The sequence below is a fragment of the Anomaloglossus baeobatrachus genome, chromosome 1 (assembly GCF_048569485.1).
Source record: "Anomaloglossus baeobatrachus isolate aAnoBae1 chromosome 1, aAnoBae1.hap1, whole genome shotgun sequence".
Taxonomy (NCBI): domain Eukaryota; kingdom Metazoa; phylum Chordata; class Amphibia; order Anura; family Aromobatidae; genus Anomaloglossus; species Anomaloglossus baeobatrachus.
This window is the reverse complement of record NC_134353.1, coordinates 254,029,670-254,049,516: the sequence shown is the minus strand read 5'-3', so window position 1 is coordinate 254,049,516 and position 19,847 is coordinate 254,029,670. Positions and strand designations below refer to the sequence as shown.

The window sequence follows — 19,847 nt, the reverse complement described above, 5'->3', positions numbered from 1 at the left end:
TGTGGACAAAGCCTGATGACTCAATGTGAACAGTCACCAACCGCCAAAATCTAGACAGATGGAATACATCCCAAATTGGGGTGCAAAGCAAGGTGGAGGTCAACCACCGACCAATTCAATGAAGAAAAAACAAAAAAGCAGCACCAAATGTGCACTAAGGCACTAAACATTCCAAACTGTACTTATTTTAAAATTTTGAGATTTTTGGCAAAAAATTGCAATTTCTTGAGCTGCTTCGCCACGTCACGGCAAATCTCATTTGAAGCAGTCCTACACTAAAATATTTTTATAAAATGTGCCATACGGCCTCACATATGAATAGTAGAACTGCTCTTAGCAGCACTCACCTGGTCTATTTCAATCCCGTACCCATGACTGAGTCATGGCTGTGGGCGGGACAGGTCCAAGCAAATGCTGCATGAAGTAAATAGCCTGTGGACAAAGCCTGATGACTCAATGTGAACAGTCACCAACCGCCAAAATCTAGACAGATGGAATACATCCCAAATTGGGGTGCAAAGCAAGGTGGAGGTCAACCACCGACCAATTCAATGAAGAAAAAACAAAAAAGCAGCACCAAATGTGCACTAAGGCACTAAACATTCCAAACTGTACTTATTTTAAAATTTTGAGATTTTTGGCAAAAAATTGCAATTTCTTGAGCTGCTTCGCCACGTCACGGCAAATCTCATTTGAAGCAGTCCTACACTAAAATATTTTTATAAAATGTGCCATACGGCCTCACATATGAATAGTAGAACTGCTCTTAGCAGCACTCACCTGGTCTATTTCAATCCCGTACCCATGACTGAGTCATGGCTGTGGGCGGGACAGGTCCAAGCAAATGCTGCATGAAGTAAATAGCCTGTGGACAAAGCCTGATGACTCAATGTGAACAGTCACCAACCGCCAAAATCTAGACAGATGGAATACATCCCAAATTGGGGTGCAAAGCAAGGTGGAGGTCAACCACCGACCAATTCAATGAAGAAAAAACAAAAAAGCAGCACCAAATGTGCACTAAGGCACTAAACATTCCAAACTGTACTTATTTTAAAATTTTGAGATTTTTGGCAAAAAATTGCAATTTCTTGAGCTGCTTCGCCACGTCACGGCAAATCTCATTTGAAGCAGTCCTACACTAAAATATTTTTATAAAATGTGCCATACGGCCTCACATATGAATAGTAGAACTGCTCTTAGCAGCACTCACCTGGTCTATTTCAATCCCGTACCCATGACTGAGTCATGGCTGTGGGCGGGACAGGTCCAAGCAAATGCTGCATGAAGTAAATAGCCTGTGGACAAAGCCTGATGACTCAATGTGAACAGTCACCAACCGCCAAAATCTAGACAGATGGAATACATCCCAAATTGGGGTGCAAAGCAAGGTGGAGGTCAACCACCGACCAATTCAATGAAGAAAAAACAAAAAAGCAGCACCAAATGTGCACTAAGGCACTAAACATTCCAAACTGTACTTATTTTAAAATTTTGAGATTGAAATAGACCAGGTGAGTGCTGCTAAGAGCAGTTCTACTATTCATATGTGAGGCCGTATGGCACATTTTATAAAAATATTTTAGTGTAGGACTGCTTCAAATGAGATTTGCCGTGACGTGGCGAAGCAGCTCAAGAAATTGCAATTTTTTGCCAAAAATCTCAAAATTTTTAAAATAAGTACAGTTTGGAATGTTTAGTGCTGTAGTGCACATTTGGTGCTGGCTTTTTGTTTTTTCTTCATTGAATTGGTCGGTGGTTGACCTCCACCTTGCTTTGCACCCCAATTTGGGATGTATTCCATCTGTCTAGATTTTGGCGGTTGGTGACTGTTCACATTAAGTCATCAGGCTTTGTCCACAGGCTATTTACTTCATGCAGCATTTGCTTGGACCTGTCCCGCCCACAGCCATGACTCAGTCATGGGTACGGGATTGAAATAGACCAGGTGAGTGCTGCTAAGAGCAGTTCTACTATTCATATGTGAGGCCGTATGGCACATTTTATAAAAATATTTTAGTGTAGGACTGCTTCAAATGAGATTTGCCGTGACGTGGCGAAGCAGCTCAAGAAATTGCAATTTTTTGCCAAAAATCTCAAAATTTTTAAAATAAGTACAGTTTGGAATGTTTAGTGCTGTAGTGCACATTTGGTGCTGGCTTTTTGTTTTTTCTTTAGTAAGAGGGTTGGTATATCATTTGATTCTCTTAACCCCATATGCGTATGTATATCTACTGGGGAATTCAATGAAAAACAATTCTTAGATTACAAAAAGACCTCAAAATAAGGTCAATGCAAGCATACATGTGTATATGTGCACCATTCCACCCACCCATATATTTCGTATAGCAATTATTTCACTAAGGAAACAAGAAGATTATTTCATTGGTCTATGAAAAGATGTTCATGCAGATATTATAATAAGTGGATATAACTTATATAGATGGTATGTGTACACATGCATGTAAATGCATGTGCTCTGTGGGTGCAGGGCAAAGAAAAAGATAGATAGAAATAGAAATACATGTATGTGGACTAGATATTATATCGTCTCCAGTGTAGGATTTTATATATTATAGACATATGAAAAAAAAAAAAATATATAATATTTTTATTTTAGTTTTTATTTTTATTTCTATATTTTGTATGTGTAGCTATATGAGCTCTATGTACACATGTGTGTAGTGTGTACACATGTGTACGATGGAAGAAACATATAAAACATAGGATATCCAGGAATTCAGTTATGAGAATTATTAATGAGATTTATATCCTACTCTGAGATATGAGTAATTCTCCAATAAATTCATATTATCCTTTTGTGTTAATATTCATATCTTCTGATTGTTTCCTCAGTATATATCTATCACACAAAATGTTCATATGGCCATTGATATTGGAGGTGAGGTAGAATAAAAAAAACCAAAAAAAAAAACCTATGATTATATTTCATATATATATATAATAATCATATGACATAGCGTAGATCGGAACGATAATTAAGTCCCTTTGGATGCCGGGTATCGAGCCGTAATATCCATTTGGCCTCGGTGTAGAGAAGTTCACGAAACCAATCGCCTCCTCTTAGAGGTTTTTTGACTTGCTCGATGCCTACAATGTTCATAGTGGAAAAATCACCGTTGTGAAGGTCAAGAAAATGTCTGGTGAGACCTGAAATAGATCTTTTATATTTCGGCGGATTCGAAGAAAGAGTTGGGAGTGGGATGTGGGTATGCTCGGATATCCTTTTTCTGAGAGGCCTGGAAGTGCAGCCTATGTAGTCCTTCGAGCATATGGTACAAGAGGCCTTATATATAACATATGTAGTAGAGCAATTTATGAAAGTGGAAATGTTATAGGAAATGTCACCCACTGGAAAAGACAGCGTTTTTCTCATAAATTTACAAAGTCCGCATCGTGGCAAAGCGCACTTGTGAGAGCCTTTTGTACTAAGCCAGGTCTCTGTTTTATTTTGAGAAATGAAAAGACTAGGAGATATCATATTGCCTATGGTTTTGGCCTTCCTGGCCACGACATTGACACCATTGGATAATATTTGAGCTAACTCCGGATCCTGTTGGAGAAGGGGAATATAGCGTAAAAAAACTTTTTTTTTTATTTCAGAAAAATAAAAAAAAAAAAATTTTTTGGTACGCGAGATATATTGCTCTACTGCATGTGTACACATACCATCTATATAAGATATATCCACTTATTATAATATCTGCATGAACATCTTTTCATAGACCAATGAAATAATCTTTTTGTTTCCTTAGTGAAATAATTGCTATACGAAATATATGGGTGGGTGGAATGGTGCACATATACACATGTATGCTTGCATTGACCTTATTTTGAGGTCTTTTTGTAATCTAAGAATTGTTTTTCATTGAATTCCCCAGTAGATATACATACGCATATGGGGTTAAGAGAATCCAATGATATACCAACCCTCTTACTAATTTGCATGTTTTCGGGTGGACTCCCTTCCTGTTTTCCATCTTGCTCTTGTATTTCATTGCTTCTTAAGGTGCTATATATATCTCTTGCCTCCCATCCTACATGGCTTATGATTAAGGACTGTTTTTAAATTCCCCTTTTGTGTCCGAAACGCGTCAAGCCGCACGGCAAGTCGCATGGCGATTTTGGATGATTTTGTGACCCTTTTCTTTATTTTTAAACTTTTCAAATAAAGCATGAAGATTTTTATTCATCCATATTGGTGCTGAGTCCCACTCATTTTCTATTACTGTTTACTCTGAAGCTGGACCTGCCTGTCCGCAGGACTACGTGCATCAACCGCAGACTGGAGGACCTTACATGGGTGAGCTGAATACTTTTTTTCTCTACTTTCCCTGTTTTTGGCGTTTTTTATTCGCGCCCACCCTTGAATTTGTTCTAACATATACTGGATTTATAATGCTACGAAACGCTTTAATATATATCTCCAGCTATGCACATACAACTATAAGAATCTAACATATATAAGAGTTTTTCTACTATTTTGGTCACAAATCATACCTGACGCCTGCCAAACATCAGCACTTTTTTGTCATCAAGCATATATATACACATATATATATTTTTTTTACAAAGAGCAAATTATGGATATCTCATCATTTGACAATGAGGAGAGGCGAAAAAAACTTGAATCCATTTTTTCTGATAATATTGTGGACACACCTGATTTTCCCCTTGGCTCAGAAAAAACATACCTTTTGGGACCTTGAAAAAGCGTTCACACAGAGACTCAGGACCTGGTGGGACTCAGCCACTCTCAAAAAGTACATTGAAAAATCCATAATCTCACGTGGCTTAAGAATAAAGAAGTTCCCCACCTTTATATTCCACCAAGATTTTCAGACAGAGTGGAATAATATTCTTACCACCTGTTCACTCAACCTCATGAATCTCATCATCAAGGAGGAGGAAGAAAGACTAAAATCTTTTGACATACAAATTAATGAAATTCAAGATTTCTTGAACAAAAATTATGATGCAGTGGATTATAAAAAAACTCCATGATAAATTCCTCATTAATATCCATAGAATTGAAGATAATCTCATTCAATACAAACAAAGAAAGTATAAGAGGGATACTAATGATTACAGTACCAACCAAGTTTATTCTTGGAATACGTCAAAAAGATCCATCTTGAAATACCGCAAGGATTATAATCCTAAGGAAAAGTCTGTAATATTCACTTCAACCGACCTGGATACCACAGGTGGAAGTGGCAGTTCATTGGATTCAGATAGGAGTTCAAATATTGCTGAAGGTGCGATTCCCAAGAAGTCAAAAAACGGAATGGCCATCGAGGAGGAAGGAAGCACCAGAGGTGCGGTAAAATTCACTCCTCGACGCACCAACAGAAACCGGCATCAGAGGTATTAAGTACATCCAATCATGCTGAGTTTTCTGTTATAAATCTATCTGCATGTTCTATCAGCTCTGCTCAATTACAGGTTCTTAAAAAGGGTCTGAATTTTGCCCCTACATCCCGGGCCGATTTGTTTCAGACCATTAAGGACATTAACATATTTATCAGAAACCTTACGGTTAAAAAACATTTTCTTTCATCTGAACAGAGCCGTGCTGATACTGCTTCCACCTCCAGTGCCGCCACTGAAGTATCCTCCTTTCCATTACATATGAGTCTCAGGGAACATATCTCCACAAAAATCCTGTCTGAAATGGACAACTCCAATAGTCCTGAACTTCATATTTCTCCGTTTAAAACAACGAATAAAGATTTTTATCCAGTGGCTTCACGTGTTCCCATTATGGACACATACCAGGATCTAATGGAAACCGAAATAAAAAATATTCTTTCCTCCAGTTCTGCATCGTCCAACAATCTTACCACCCATGAGTGCAAAGCTCTTAAGGATTTGAGTAAAAACCCTTATATCACCATAAGAGCAGCCGATAAGGGTGGCTCAGTGGTCATTCTCGACAGTTCGCTGTATGAGAGAGAAATTATGCACATGTTGGAGGATCCTACCACTTATAAACGGCTCACATCTGATCCTACAGAAGCCTTTTCCAGGAAATTAAATACCATTCTTGACCAAGGATTGTCTTTGGGTATTTTTGATAAATCAACCCGTGATTTCCTGATTAATGATGTTCCTGTGTGTCCAATCTTTCAAGGACTTCCCAAAACCCACAAGGGTCTCTTTCCACCACCACTACGACCTATTGTAGCCAGCACCAATTCTCTCACAAGTCGGACCTCAGATTGGCTAGATAACATCTTACAGCCTCTTGTAAAAGATTCAGCTGGCTACATCAGGGATTCTAAACATTTGTTACAAATTCTTCCTGCCCTTACCTGGACTGACAACCTTTTCTGGGTCACAAGTGATGTTGCATCATTATATTCATGCATTCCACATAAATCAGCTCTTAATTCCTTATCTCACCATTTAAATCGATTGACCAATATGAGTGACATACACAAAGATTATGTCATTTTGATCTGTGAGTTTCTTTTGAAACATAATTTTTTCAGCTTTAGCCAACAGTTCTTTTTACAAGTTAATGGATGCTCTATGGGTGCTAGTTTTTCTTGCGTTCTAGCTAATTTATACATGGTTTCCTGGGAAGCCATATACATACATACACCTGACAATCCCTTTTTGGATCAAATTTTTTGGTACGCGAGATACATAGACGATCTCATAATGATCTGGAAACGCAAGAAAAACGCACCCATCACAAACCTATCAGATAATTTTCTTTCTTATTTGAATTCAAACCACATGAATTTGAGCTTTACTGTAATGTTTTCTGGAAATTCTACCCCCTTTTTGGATGTATATCTTACCGGTGACCCCGAAACAGGTTCCATTAATACTTCTTTATATAGAAAACCGCTTAGTGGGAACACTATCTTGCATGCAAATAGCAATCATGCTAGACATACCATAAATAATCTACCCCTTGGTGAATTCCTCAGAGCACGCCGGCTTTGCTCTACAGATACTGCCTACTCCCTGGAATTGGAAACTATGAAGAAGCGTCTACAATACAGAGGTTATAAGAATAAGATCCTCTCTCGTGCTGAAAAAAACGCTGGAGAAAGAACCCGCAATGATCTACTATCTGACAAATCTGATGAAAAAAACTGCCGCATTGTCTTCTCTACTCCTTACAGTGTTGATTTTTCTGAAATAAAAAAAGTTTTTTTACGCTATATTCCCCTTCTCCAACAGGATCCGGAGTTAGCTCAAATATTATCCAATGGTGTCAATGTCGTGGCCAGGAAGGCCAAAACCATAGGCAATATGATATCTCCTAGTCTTTTCATTTCTCAAAATAAAACAGAGACCTGGCTTAGTACAAAAGGCTCTCACAAGTGCGCTTTGCCACGATGCGGACTTTGTAAATTTATGAGAAAAACGCTGTCTTTTCCAGTGGGTGACATTTCCTATAACATTTCCACTTTCATAAATTGCTCTACTACATATGTTATATATAAGGCCTCTTGTACCATATGCTCGAAGGACTACATAGGCTGCACTTCCAGGCCTCTCAGAAAAAGGATATCCGAGCATACCCACATCCCACTCCCAACTCTTTCTTCGAATCCGCCAAAATATAAAAGATCTATTTCAGGTCTCACCAGACATTTTCTTGACCTTCACAACGGTGATTTTTCCACTATGAACATTGTAGGCATCGAGCAAGTCAAAAAACCTCTAAGAGGAGGCGATTGGTTTCGTGAACTTCTCTACACCGAGGCCAAATGGATATTACGGCTCGATACCCGGCATCCAAAGGGACTTAATTATCGTTCCGATCTACGCTATGTCATATGATTATTATATATATATATATATATGAAATATAATCATAGGTTTTTTTTTTTTTTTTTTATTCTACCTCACCTCCAATATCAATGGCCATATGAACATTTTGTGTGATAGATATATACTGAGGAAACAATCAGAATATATGAATATTAACACAAAAGGATAATATGAATTTATTGGAGAATTACTCATATCTCAGAGTAGGATATAAATCTCATTAATAATTCTCATAACTGAATTCCTGGATATCCTATGTTTTATATGTTTCTTCCATCGTACACATGTGTACACACTGCACACATATGTACATAGAGCTCATATAGCTACACATACAAAATATAGAAATAAAAATAAAAACTAAAATAAAAATATTATATTTTTTTTTTTTTTTCATATGTCTATAATATATAAAATCCTACACTGGAGACGATATAATATCTAGTCCACATACATGTATTTCTATTTCTATCTATCTTTTTCTTTGCCCTGCACCCACAGAGCACATGCATTTATATGCATGTGTACACATACCATCTATATAAGATATATCCACTTATTATAATATCTGCATGAACATCTTTTCATAGACCAATGAAATAATCTTCTTGTTTCCTTAGTGAAATAATTGCTATACGAAATATATGGGTGGGTGGAATGGTGCACATATACACATGTATGCTTGCATTGACCTTATTTTGAGGTCTTTTTGTAATCTAAGAATTGTTTTTCATTGAATTCCCCAGTAGATATACATACGCATATGGGGTTAAGAGAATCCAATGATATACCAACCCTCTTACTAATTTGCATGTTTTCGAGTGGACTCCCTTCCTGTTTTCCATCTTGCTCTTGTATTTCATTGCTTCTTAAGGTGCTATATATATCTCTTGCCTCCCATCCTATATGGCTTATGATTAAGGACTGTTTTTAAATTCCCCTTTTGTGTCCGAAACGCGTCAAGCCGCACGGCAAGTCGCATGGCGATTTTGGATGATTTTGTGACCCTTTTCTTTATTTTTAAACTTTTCAAATAAAGCATGAAGATTTTTATTCATCCATATTGGTGCTGAGTCCCACTCATTTTCTATTACTGTACTTGGACTCTGCCTGCTCTGTTGGTACTTAAGACAATGCCTGCCTGTCCTGCCCTGGCAATGCCTTCTGCCTTGTTAGTGACTTTGCCTGTCTGTCCTGGCCTGTTGGTGCTAGAGAGACTGCCTATACGTCCTGCCTGTGCTACCGGCCTTGAGCCACCCTGGTGGTCCCTGTCTGCACTTGAGACTCAGTTCTGTCGGCTCCTGTGTCCACTCTAGTTCTGGGAGTCAGCTGCCACAGTTTGGGTCCTCTACCCCATGTATGGGTAGACCTGGGGTCTCCCTGTGGTCCAGTGGGTCCACTTCAGCTCACCGCAGTACCAGCCACCCAGCAGCGAGCATGACAGTTGGCACTGTTCCATAGTATATCATTGGAGGAAGTGCTATCAGATAAAGCATCAGATAGCACTCGTCTGTGTTATACGGTGGTGTGAGCGAGCCCTAATTAGAACTATAAAGCTCAGCTCAAGTTTTCCTATACCATATTCAAATGTCAGTTGTTTGTTCTGAGTCTACACTGTTATCACTGTAGTTGAAAATAGAGAAAAAAAGGCATTTGATCAAGCACACAGCTTGAGACAGTGAGAGCTATGATGCTAAATGTGATTCTACAGGACTGATAAGAGCAGCTTGATGAAAAGAAGGAGAGGGAGGGCAAGGGAGGTGAGCAGCCAACTGTTGTATAGGAATCAAAGAAATTACTGGTTTAGTGCTCAGATTTATTAAATACACCCGTTTGGAAAGTAAGATTTTAATCAACATCTCATTGAATATAAGAACAAATACCAAAACTTTGACAAGACTAACTTTCATCATTTTATTTAGGAAAATTAATTTAGAAAAATGCATGGTGCCAACAGTGAAACATGGTGGTGGTAGTGTCCTTATGTGGGGCTGAATGGGTGCTCTTTGTAGAGTTACATTTGGTAGTTATATTTCATTGATGGTATCACGATTACACAGATGTATCACACTGTATTGAGAGAGAAGATGCTAACATCACTCCGTGCCATTGGTAGATGTGCACTTTTCCAAAATGATAATGATCCAAAACACACATCTGTGGCATTTTTGAAGAATAACAGGGTGAGAAAGATTCAATGGCCAAGTATGTCTCCTGAGCTGAATCCAATTAAACACATGTTGGGAATTGTGAAGATTGTAAACGAAATGAAGGGGTGCACAGCCTATAGTAACACGATGAGTGCTGCCTAATGTGTGCAAAATAACAATGCACAGAGGAGAAAAAGAGCACACATGATTCAGGCGCACATCAAAGAATATTGTAATCATATATATTTTATTTTTATAAGAAAAAACAGTTTATTGGGCCCATGAAAAACACACACAATAAAATCATTTAAAACCATACAATACAAGACACAGCCTCTATAAGGCCGGTTTCACACATCCGGCTTTTCGCCAGTTTGCCGGATCCGGCGCTCTCCCGTACAGACAATACAGTACAGTGACAGCGCTGTAACTTCCGGGTCACATGCGCCGGTCACATGACAGCGCGTGACCAGCGCTTGTTGCGCTGTCACTGTACTGTAGTCACTGTATGGGAGAGCGCCGGATCCGGCAAACCGGCGAAAAGCCGGATGTGTGAAACCGGCCTAAAGTGACTCCGGGATAATAAACTTAGTCAATATAAGACAGATATAATATTATCAAAATTGTACATCAATTGATTCTCCAAACCACAGATCTAAAGCCTGCTTTACACGTTGCAGTTTCGCATACGATATCGTATGCAATTTGCAACGCTCCCATCGTATGTGCAGCACGTTCAATTTGTTGAACGTGCCGCACAAATGATTAACCCCCGTCACACATACTTACCTTCCATACGACCTCGATGTGGGCGGCGAACGTCCACTTCCTGGAGTGGGAGGGACATTTGGCGTCACATCGACGTCACGCAGCAGGCGACCAATAGAAGCGGAGGGGCGAAGCTGAGCGGGACGTATACATCCCGCCCACCTCTTTCCTTCCGCATTGTGGGCCGGGAACCGCAGGAGGCAGGTGAGATCTGTTCATCGTTCCCGGGGTGTCACACACTGTGATGTGCGCTACCCCGGGTACGATGAACAATATGACGTTCAATTCGTCAGGAATGAACGACGTGCATGCGATGAACGGTTTTTCGTTCAATCGCAATTGCACGTCGCTGTCACACGCTACAACATACCTTATGATGCCGGATGTGCGTCACTTACGACGTGACCCCGCCGACACATCGTAAGATATCTTGTATCGTGTAAAGCAGGCTTAAGGTAAATAGTGATTACTTGCATGCAGAAAGTAAGCTCTACTGGTGAGGTAGATAGTTGTGTGTATATTATATATATATATATATATATATATATATAGATACGAAGTATGACACTATCGTATATGTACTGTCTTATAAATGACCATATCAAAAGACAATAGAGGCATAACCAATACCAGGGACAGTTAATTGGCAACAATATAACAGTGTGAATCAATCATACAAGTGCATATCAAATATACAGTTAGGTCCAGAAATATTTGGACAGTGACACAATTTTTGCGAGTTGTCTTTGCATGCCACCACATTGGATTTGAAATGAAACCTCTACAACAGAATTCAAGTGCAGATTGTAACGTTTAATTTGAAGGTTTGAACAAAAATATCTGATAGAAATTGTAGGAATTGTACACATTTCTTTACAAACACTCCACATTTTAGGAGGTCAAAAGTAATTGGACAAATAAACCAAACCCAAACAAAATATTTTTATTTTCAATATTTTGTTGCGAATCCTTTGGAGGCAATCACTGCCTTAAGTCTGGAACCCATGGACATCACCAAACGCTGGGTTTCCTCCTTCTTAATGCTTTGCCAGGCCTTTACAGCCGCAGCCTTCAGGTCTTGCTTGTTTGTGGGTCTTTCCGTCTTAAGTCTGGATTTGAGCAAGTGAAATGCATGCTCAATTGGGTTAAGATCTGGTGATTGACTTGGCCATTGCAGAATGTTCCACTTTTTTGCACTCATGAACTCCTGGGTAGCTTTGGCTGTATGCTTGGGGTCATTGTCCATCTGTACTATGAAGCGCCGTCCGATCAACTTTGCGGCATTTGGCTGAATCTGGGCTGAAAGTATATCCCGGTACACTTCAGAATTCATCCGGCTACTCTTGTCTGCTGTTATGTCATCAATAAACACAAGTGACCCAGTTCCATTGAAAGCCATGCATGCCCATGCCATCACGTTGCCTCCACCATGTTTTACAGAGGATGTGGTGTGCCTTGGATCATGTGCCGTTCCCTTTCTTCTCCAAACTTTTTTCTTCCCATCATTCTGGTACAGGTTGATCTTTGTCTCATCTGTCCATAGAATACTTTTCCAGAACTGAGCTGGCTTCATGAGGTGTTTTTCAGCAAATTTAACTCTGGCCTGTCTATTTTTGGAATTGATAAATGGTTTGCATCTAGATGTGAACCCTTTGTATTTACTTTCATGGAGTCTTCTCTTTACTGTTGACTTAGAGACAGATACACCTACTTCACTGAGAGTATTCTGGACTTCAGTTGATGTTGTGAACAGGTTCTTCTTCACCAAAGAAAGTATGCGGCGATCATCCACCACTGTTGTCATCCGTGGACGCCCAGGCCTTTTTGAGTTCCCAAGCTCACCAGTCAATTCCTTTTTTCTCAGAATGTACCCGACTGTTGATTTTGCTACTCCAAGCATGTCTGCTATCTCTCTGATGGATTTTTTCTTTTTTTTCAGCCTCAGGATGTTCTGCTTCACCTCAATTGAGAGTTCCTTAGACCGCATGTTGTCTGGTCACAGCAACAGCTTCCAAATGCAAAACCCCACACCTGTAATCAACCCCAGACCTTTTAACTACTTCATTGATTACAGGTTAACGAGGGAGACGCCTTCAGAGTTAATTGCAGCCCTTAGAGTCCCTTGTCCAATTACTTTTGGTCCCTTTAAAAAGAGGAGGCTATGCATTACAGAGCTATGATTCCTAAACCCTTTCTCCGATTTGGATGTGAAAACTCTCATATTGCAGCTGGGAGTGTGCACTTTCAGCCCATATTATATATATAATTGTATTTCTGAACATGTTTTTGTAAACAGCTAAAATAACAAAACTTGTCTCACTGTCCAAATATTTCTGGACCTAACTGTATAGAGCTTTTATATAAAAAATAATACCAGCGATTGCCAAGTGAATAATACCTGAGAAACCATCGGTATTTAGCTCTAGAAAACAGCACTCTATCAGGGTGATGGTGTGACCAGCAGAAGGTTATTAATGCAATACTGCAATACTGAGGAGCTGCCACCTAACTGCCTAGATACCTGCTGGCTGCATAAACACCAGATATAAATCACCCAAAAAGACCAAATATACACACATGGTCAAAAAGGACCGAGAAAGTCTCATCAGAGAAGTATAATTACCAACCGGGCCCGGTGTATAAGTAGAACTGCATGCAAAAAGATATAGGGAGAATATCAAGGAGCAAAAAAGCAATGTATGCTGTAAGAGAGGCCGTGGGGAGAGGCCCACGTGTTACGCTGACTAGCAGCTTCGTCAGGGAATTCTGAAGAGACAAGTTGAGCATCACAGTTCATCCAGCATCCAGGCTCTAAAAGAGGACACTTTAGAAGAATGGAAAAAGATGGATGTTGCAATATATTCCCAACTTGTTCATTCCATGTTGAGAAGGTCCTAGAAAATACTAGATGTAGTAGTGTTTAATGTGGAGAGTAGTATTCATTTTTGCAGCAACTAATTTGAGAAAAACTGAAGATTTTGTAATGAAAGTTATATTGACATTATTTTCATGTTAAGGGTTTAAGAAAATGTTCTATGAAACTGAGTCTTGTCAAAATTTTAGAAATTGTTCTTGCATTCAGTGAAATATTGATTCAAATCTTACTTTTCAAAGAGGGTGTACTCATATATGTATATATGTCGAACACTGTATACTAGGAGTTAACTCCTCCCCTGAAATGTAACTATTGTTCATGCTCAGCCAAGGACTGAGCAGGTACTAGATCCATGGAAACGAGCTGTACACTATGAAACATAAAAGCTCCCACTGCGAGAAAATGAGAGCAGATAGAGGAAGTAAGTTTATTGCTGGTTTCCTTATTTTCAAGCTAATTAAAGTAATTTATTAACTTGAAAATACTCCTTTAATCAATTCTGGTTATTTAATATCAGACTTCAGAAATGTAACAGATGAGATCTAAAATGTAAATTAGCATTATAATTATGTTTTACATTTCCAGTTCCTCTGAAGCCCGCAACTTTCAAGATAACTGCTTATGTTGATGACATATAGCAAAACACTATGTTCACACATTTTAGAAAAGTAGATTTTCTTTCTCGATTTGTGGATGGAAAATGCACAATTTCTGGTTAGAGTTCTGGGTGGAAAATTTACCAAATCTGATTCACATATTATGGAAAAAAAATATCAACACTGAAATTAAGATCAATGGCAAAGCCGTTATCCACAACTCCGCATTGTTGCATATTGTGTGGCTGATTTCTGTAGGTGAAATTGGCAGAAAAATCCACAATAAAATCAGCTGCATGGTTCCCTCCACTTCTTAAGGCCCCTTTACACACTGAGACTTTCAGCGATCCCACCAGCGATTCCAACCTGGCCGGGATCGCTACAAAGTCTCTGGTGAGTCTCTGGTGAGCTGTCAAACAGGCAAACCTGGCCAACGACGCAACAGCGATCCGGACCTGCAGAACGACCAAGCTAGTCAAACACTGGAAACGAGTGATGTGTCACAATATCTGTCAATCACTATTCTCTGTCAGTCGGTCTCTCCCTCTCGGTCTCTATTCTCTCTCTGTCGGTCCGTCACTATCTCTGTCCCTCTCTCACAGTCTGTCGGTCATTTTCCCCTCCTCTCTCATACTCACCGATCCCCAACGCGGCGCTGCACGGCATTCACACTGCTGCGGCGGCTTTTCCTCTATTTAAAAAGCCGGCCGCTCATTAAACAATTTCGTATTCCCTACTTTCCCCGCCCACAGGCGCCTATGATTGGTTGCAGTGAGACACGCCCCCACACTGAGTGACAGGTGTCTCACTGCACCAAATCACAGCAGCCGGTGGGCGTGTCTATACTGTGCAGTGAAATAAATAATTAAATAATTAAAAAAAACGGCGTGCGGTCCCCCCCAATTTTAATACCAGCCAGATAAAGCCATACGGCTGAAGGCTGGTATTCTCAGGATGGGGAGCTCCACGTTATGGGGAGCCCCCCAGCCTAACAATATCAGTCAGCATCCGCCCAGAATTGCCGCATACATTATATGCGACAGTTCTGGGACTGTACCCGGCTCTTTCTGATTTGCCCTGGTGCGTTGGCAAATCGGGGTAATAAGGAGTTATTGGCAGCCCATAGCTGCCAATAAGTCCTAGATTAATCATGTCAGGTGTCTCCCCGAGATACCTTCCATGATTAATCTGTAAATTACAGTAAATAAACACACACAACTGAAAAAATCATTTATTAGAAATAAAAAACACAAACACATTCCCTCATCACCAATTTAATCAGCCCCAAAAAGCCCTCCTTGTCCGGCGTAATCCACGGACCTCCAGCGTCGCATCCAGCTCTGCTGCATGCAGGTGGTAGAAGCAGGAGAATACACCACCGCTCCTGTCACCTCCACGCAGCTAATGAAGGCAATAGCGCGATCAGCTGAGCTGTCACTGAGGTTACCTGGATCCAGCGGTGGCCGCGGGTAACCTCAGTGACAGCTCAGCTGATCGCGCTACTCACCTCAGTTGCTGCGTGGAGCTGACCGGAGCGGCGGTGAGTAGCGCGATCAGCTGAGCTGTCACTGAGGTTACCCGCGGCCACCGCTGCATCCACCGCTGGATCCAGTGACAGCGGGTAATCTCAGTGACAGCTCAGCCGATCGCGCGGCTGTCTTCATTAGCTGCGTGGAGGTGACAGGAGCGGCGGTGTCTTCTGCTGCTCCTGTCACCTGCATGCAGCTGCGCTGGAAGCGACGCTGGAGGTCCGTGGATTACGCCGGACAAGGAGGGCTTTTTGGGGCTGATTAAATTGGTAATGAGGGAATTTGTTTGTGTTTTTTATTTCTAATAAATGATTTTTTCAGTTGTGTGTGTTTATTTACTGTAATTTACAGATTAATCATGGAAGGTATCTCGGGGAGACGCCTGACATGATTAATCTAGGACTTATTGGCAGCTATGGGCTGCCAATAACTCCTTATTACCCCGATTTGCCAACGCACCAGGGCAAATCGGGAAGAGCCGGGTACAGTCCCAGAACTGTCGCATATAATGTATACGGCAATTCTGGGTGGCTGCTGACTGATATTGTTAGGCTGGGGGGCTCCCCATAACGTGGAGCTCCCCATCCTGAGAATACCAGCCTTCAGCCGTATGGCTTTATCTGGCTGGTATTAAAATTGGGGGGGACCGCACGCCGGTTTTTTTAATTATTTAATTATTTATTTCACTGCACAGTATAGACACGCCCACCGGCTGCTGTGATTGGGTGCAGTGAGACACCTGTCACTCAGCGTGGGGGCATGTCTCACTGCAACCAATCATAGGCGCCTGTGGGCGGGGAAAGTAGGGAATACGAAATTGTTTAATGAGTGGCTGGCTTTTTCAAAAGAGGAAAAGCCGCCGCAGCAGTGTGAATGCCGTGCAGTGCCGCATCGGGGATCGGTGAGTATGAGAGAGGAGGGGAAAATGACTGACAGACTGTGAGAGAGGGACAGAGATAGTGACGGACCGACAGAGAGAGAATAGAGACGGAGAGGGAGAGACCGACTGACAGAGAATAGTGATTGACAGACATTGTGACACATCACTCGTTTCCAGTGTTTTAAGTCCCCTTTACACACTGAGACTTTGCTGCACAGCGGGAAACAAAGGACCAAAGAATGGTCCTGAACGATTTGTAGCGATCAGCAACTTCACAGCAGGGGCCAGGTCGCTGATGTGTTTCACACACTGCAATGTCGCTGGGGAGGTCGCTATTACGTCACAAAACCGGTGACATTACAGCGATGTCGTTTGAGATGTTGCAGTGTGTAAAGCCACCTTTACAGAAGTAATGCAGATTTTTTTTTTTTGCAGCAATTCCACTAGTGATAACAATGATCTTACTGCTGTCAGTCTGGTGTAAAAATAACAATCGTGAGTCCTTTGTCACTGATATGTGGAGAATCAAACAAGTGATAACACATAAGACTGCTGTCATCAGCCAATGCCTGGATAAGAAGACTAAAGCTGGTGTCACACACAGCGACAACGACAACGACGTCGCTGCTACGTCACCATTTTCTGTGACGTTGCAGCGACGTCCCGTCGCTGTCGCTGTGTGTGACATCCAGCAACGACCTGGCCCCTGCTGTGAGGTCGCCGGTCGTTGCTGAATGTCCAGCTTCATTTTTTGGTCGTCACTCTCCCGCTGTGACACACACATCGCTGTGTGTGACAGCGAGAGAGCGACGAAATGAAGCGAGCAGGAGCCGGCACTGGCAGCTGCGGTAAGCTGTAACCAGCGTAAACATCGGGTAACCAAGGGAAGACCTTTCCCTGGTTACCCGATGTTTACGCTGGTTACCAGCCTCCGCTCTTGCTGCCAGTGCCGGCTCCTGCACTGTGACATGTGGCTGCAGTATGCATCGGGTAATTAACCCGATGTATACTGTAGCAAGGAGAGCAAGGAGCCAGCGCTAAGCAGTGCGCGCGGCTCCCTGCTCTCTGAACTGTGACATGTAGCTGCAGCACACATCGGGTTAATTAACCCGATGTGTGCTGCAGGAGAGCAAGGAGCCAGCGCTAAGCGCGGCTCCCTGCTCTCTGAACATGTAGCACAGCGACCTTATGATCGCTGCTTCTGCTGTGTTTGACAGCTAAGCAGCGATCATAACAGCGACTTACAAGGTCGCTGTTACGTCACCGAAAATGGTGACGTAACAGCGACGTCGTTGTCGCTGTCGTTTAGTGTGAACCCAGCTTAAGACAGCTTTCCTGTAAGCCTTTCTTTGGGAAAAGCTTTCCTGATAATGGGTTTAATCCTGTTCTTGGCGGTATATATTATGATTAAAGCCATAATACAGTCATGAAAAAGTTAACATGTAGCCAATATCAAAAGACATTGTTAACTTGACACAAAGCACAAAACAGAAAACTTGATTCCGAAAAATGTAGACTTGCACCTAGTTTGACAAGATCAATGGCTTATGCTGTGTTAAGTGGCAAATTATATATTTCAGCATGTAGATTTTTTTTGCATAATGATATAGTTAATAGCAATGAGTGAGCGCTACCATGCTGGGGTGCTCGATACTTATAAGCAGCAGTTGGATGCTTAGATGGGAATGATTCGAGTATATTGGAAGTCAATGGGGAACTCAAGCATTTTTCTAGTAGATCTTACTGGAAACTGCTCGAGTTCCCCATTGACTTCCATTAAACTCGTTAAACAAGTTGTGCACAACCCAGCATCCCACCTGCTCATTATGAATACCGAGCACTTGAATATAATGGAAGTCAATGCGGGATTCAAGCATTTTTCAGATGATCTTACTGAAAAATGCTTGAGTTCCCCATTGACTTCCATTATACTTGGTACATGAGTTGAGCCCATCCAAGCATTTCACCTGCTCATTACAAGTACCGAGCACCCAAGCATGGTAATGCTCGCTCATCTCTAATAGTTAACAAAAATTTATGTGGAGTTAAAAGACCTGTCACCAGATTTGTCTCCTATATGATGCAACCACCAAAAGTAAGCCCTTATATTCAGCATTCTAGAATTCTGTATATAAGAGCGCAAGCCGCTCTGTATAACATAAAATACATCTTTTATTATATTCCCCCAGGGGGTAGTTTGACTCGATAGGCTTTACTGGTCTCGGGTCCGATGCCTCCTCTCTTTTTTCCATCACCCTCCTCCTTCCCAGCTCTGTGTGGATGACGCATCCTACGTCGTCCACACAGTGTCCTCCATTGTACTCCTGTGCATGCGCACTTTGATCTGGCCTAGTGGGGGAAGAGCAAAGTATTGTAATGCACAAGCGCGAAGAAAGGTGAAAGACCACCCGCTCATGCACGCTACAATACTTTGATCTGCTCTCAGCAGGGCAGATCAAAGTGTGCATGTGAAGGAGCACAATGGCAGCCTCTGTCTGGATGACATAGGATGCATCATCCACACGGAGCTAGGAAAGAGTATGCATAGAGGAGGCGTCGGACTGAGACCAGTGATGCCCATTGGACCCAACCGCCCCGCAGGTGAGTATAAAAGGTGTTTTTTATGTTATATACAGAGCAGCCTGGGAACTTATATACAGTATTCCAGAGTACTGTATATAAGGGCTTGCTGATGGTGGCTGCAGTTTATAAGGAAAAATCCTGGTGACAGGTTCCCTTTAAAAGTAAAATATCTGGCTTGATCTGGCATGGTGTCTAATGTGTTAATTTTATCTGAAAGTTATGAAAGTGATGTGTATGAGAGTTCATCAGCTCTCTCTGTGGTAAGAGAACAGTAAGTGCTTCATTCAAGCACAGATATTGCAGTACAGGCTACTTTTGATTCATCTGGCATAAAATCTGCTTTTCTTGGAGATGAAAGATCCTGCAGCAGCAGAAATCTCTGCACGATCCCAATAGACTATACATTATAATAGATATACCAATTCTACCCTTGGGGATTTGTTTTCTTAAATGCTTGTAATTTGGGCAAAAAATAATTGCCTTTATATAAAGAAAATAAAACGTCTCTAAAGGTGGACAACTCCTATGATTTATCTTTGACTCTGAAACTCTTTAAGAAAAGGAAGTTGCAACTCAGTAAGTAACTGATAAAACAATGTAATAATTCTACATCACTGTCTTCCTATATATGTATATAGGGCACAATCCTGT

General features: G+C 41.2%; 1 protein-coding gene across 1 annotated transcript in view; it reads right to left on the bottom strand.

The window, feature by feature from the left end:
• QRFPR (pyroglutamylated RFamide peptide receptor) overlaps positions 1-19,847 on the bottom strand; it is a 248,931-nt gene that overhangs the window by 228,076 nt on the left and 1,008 nt on the right. The gene's annotated exons all lie outside the window — the stretch shown is intronic.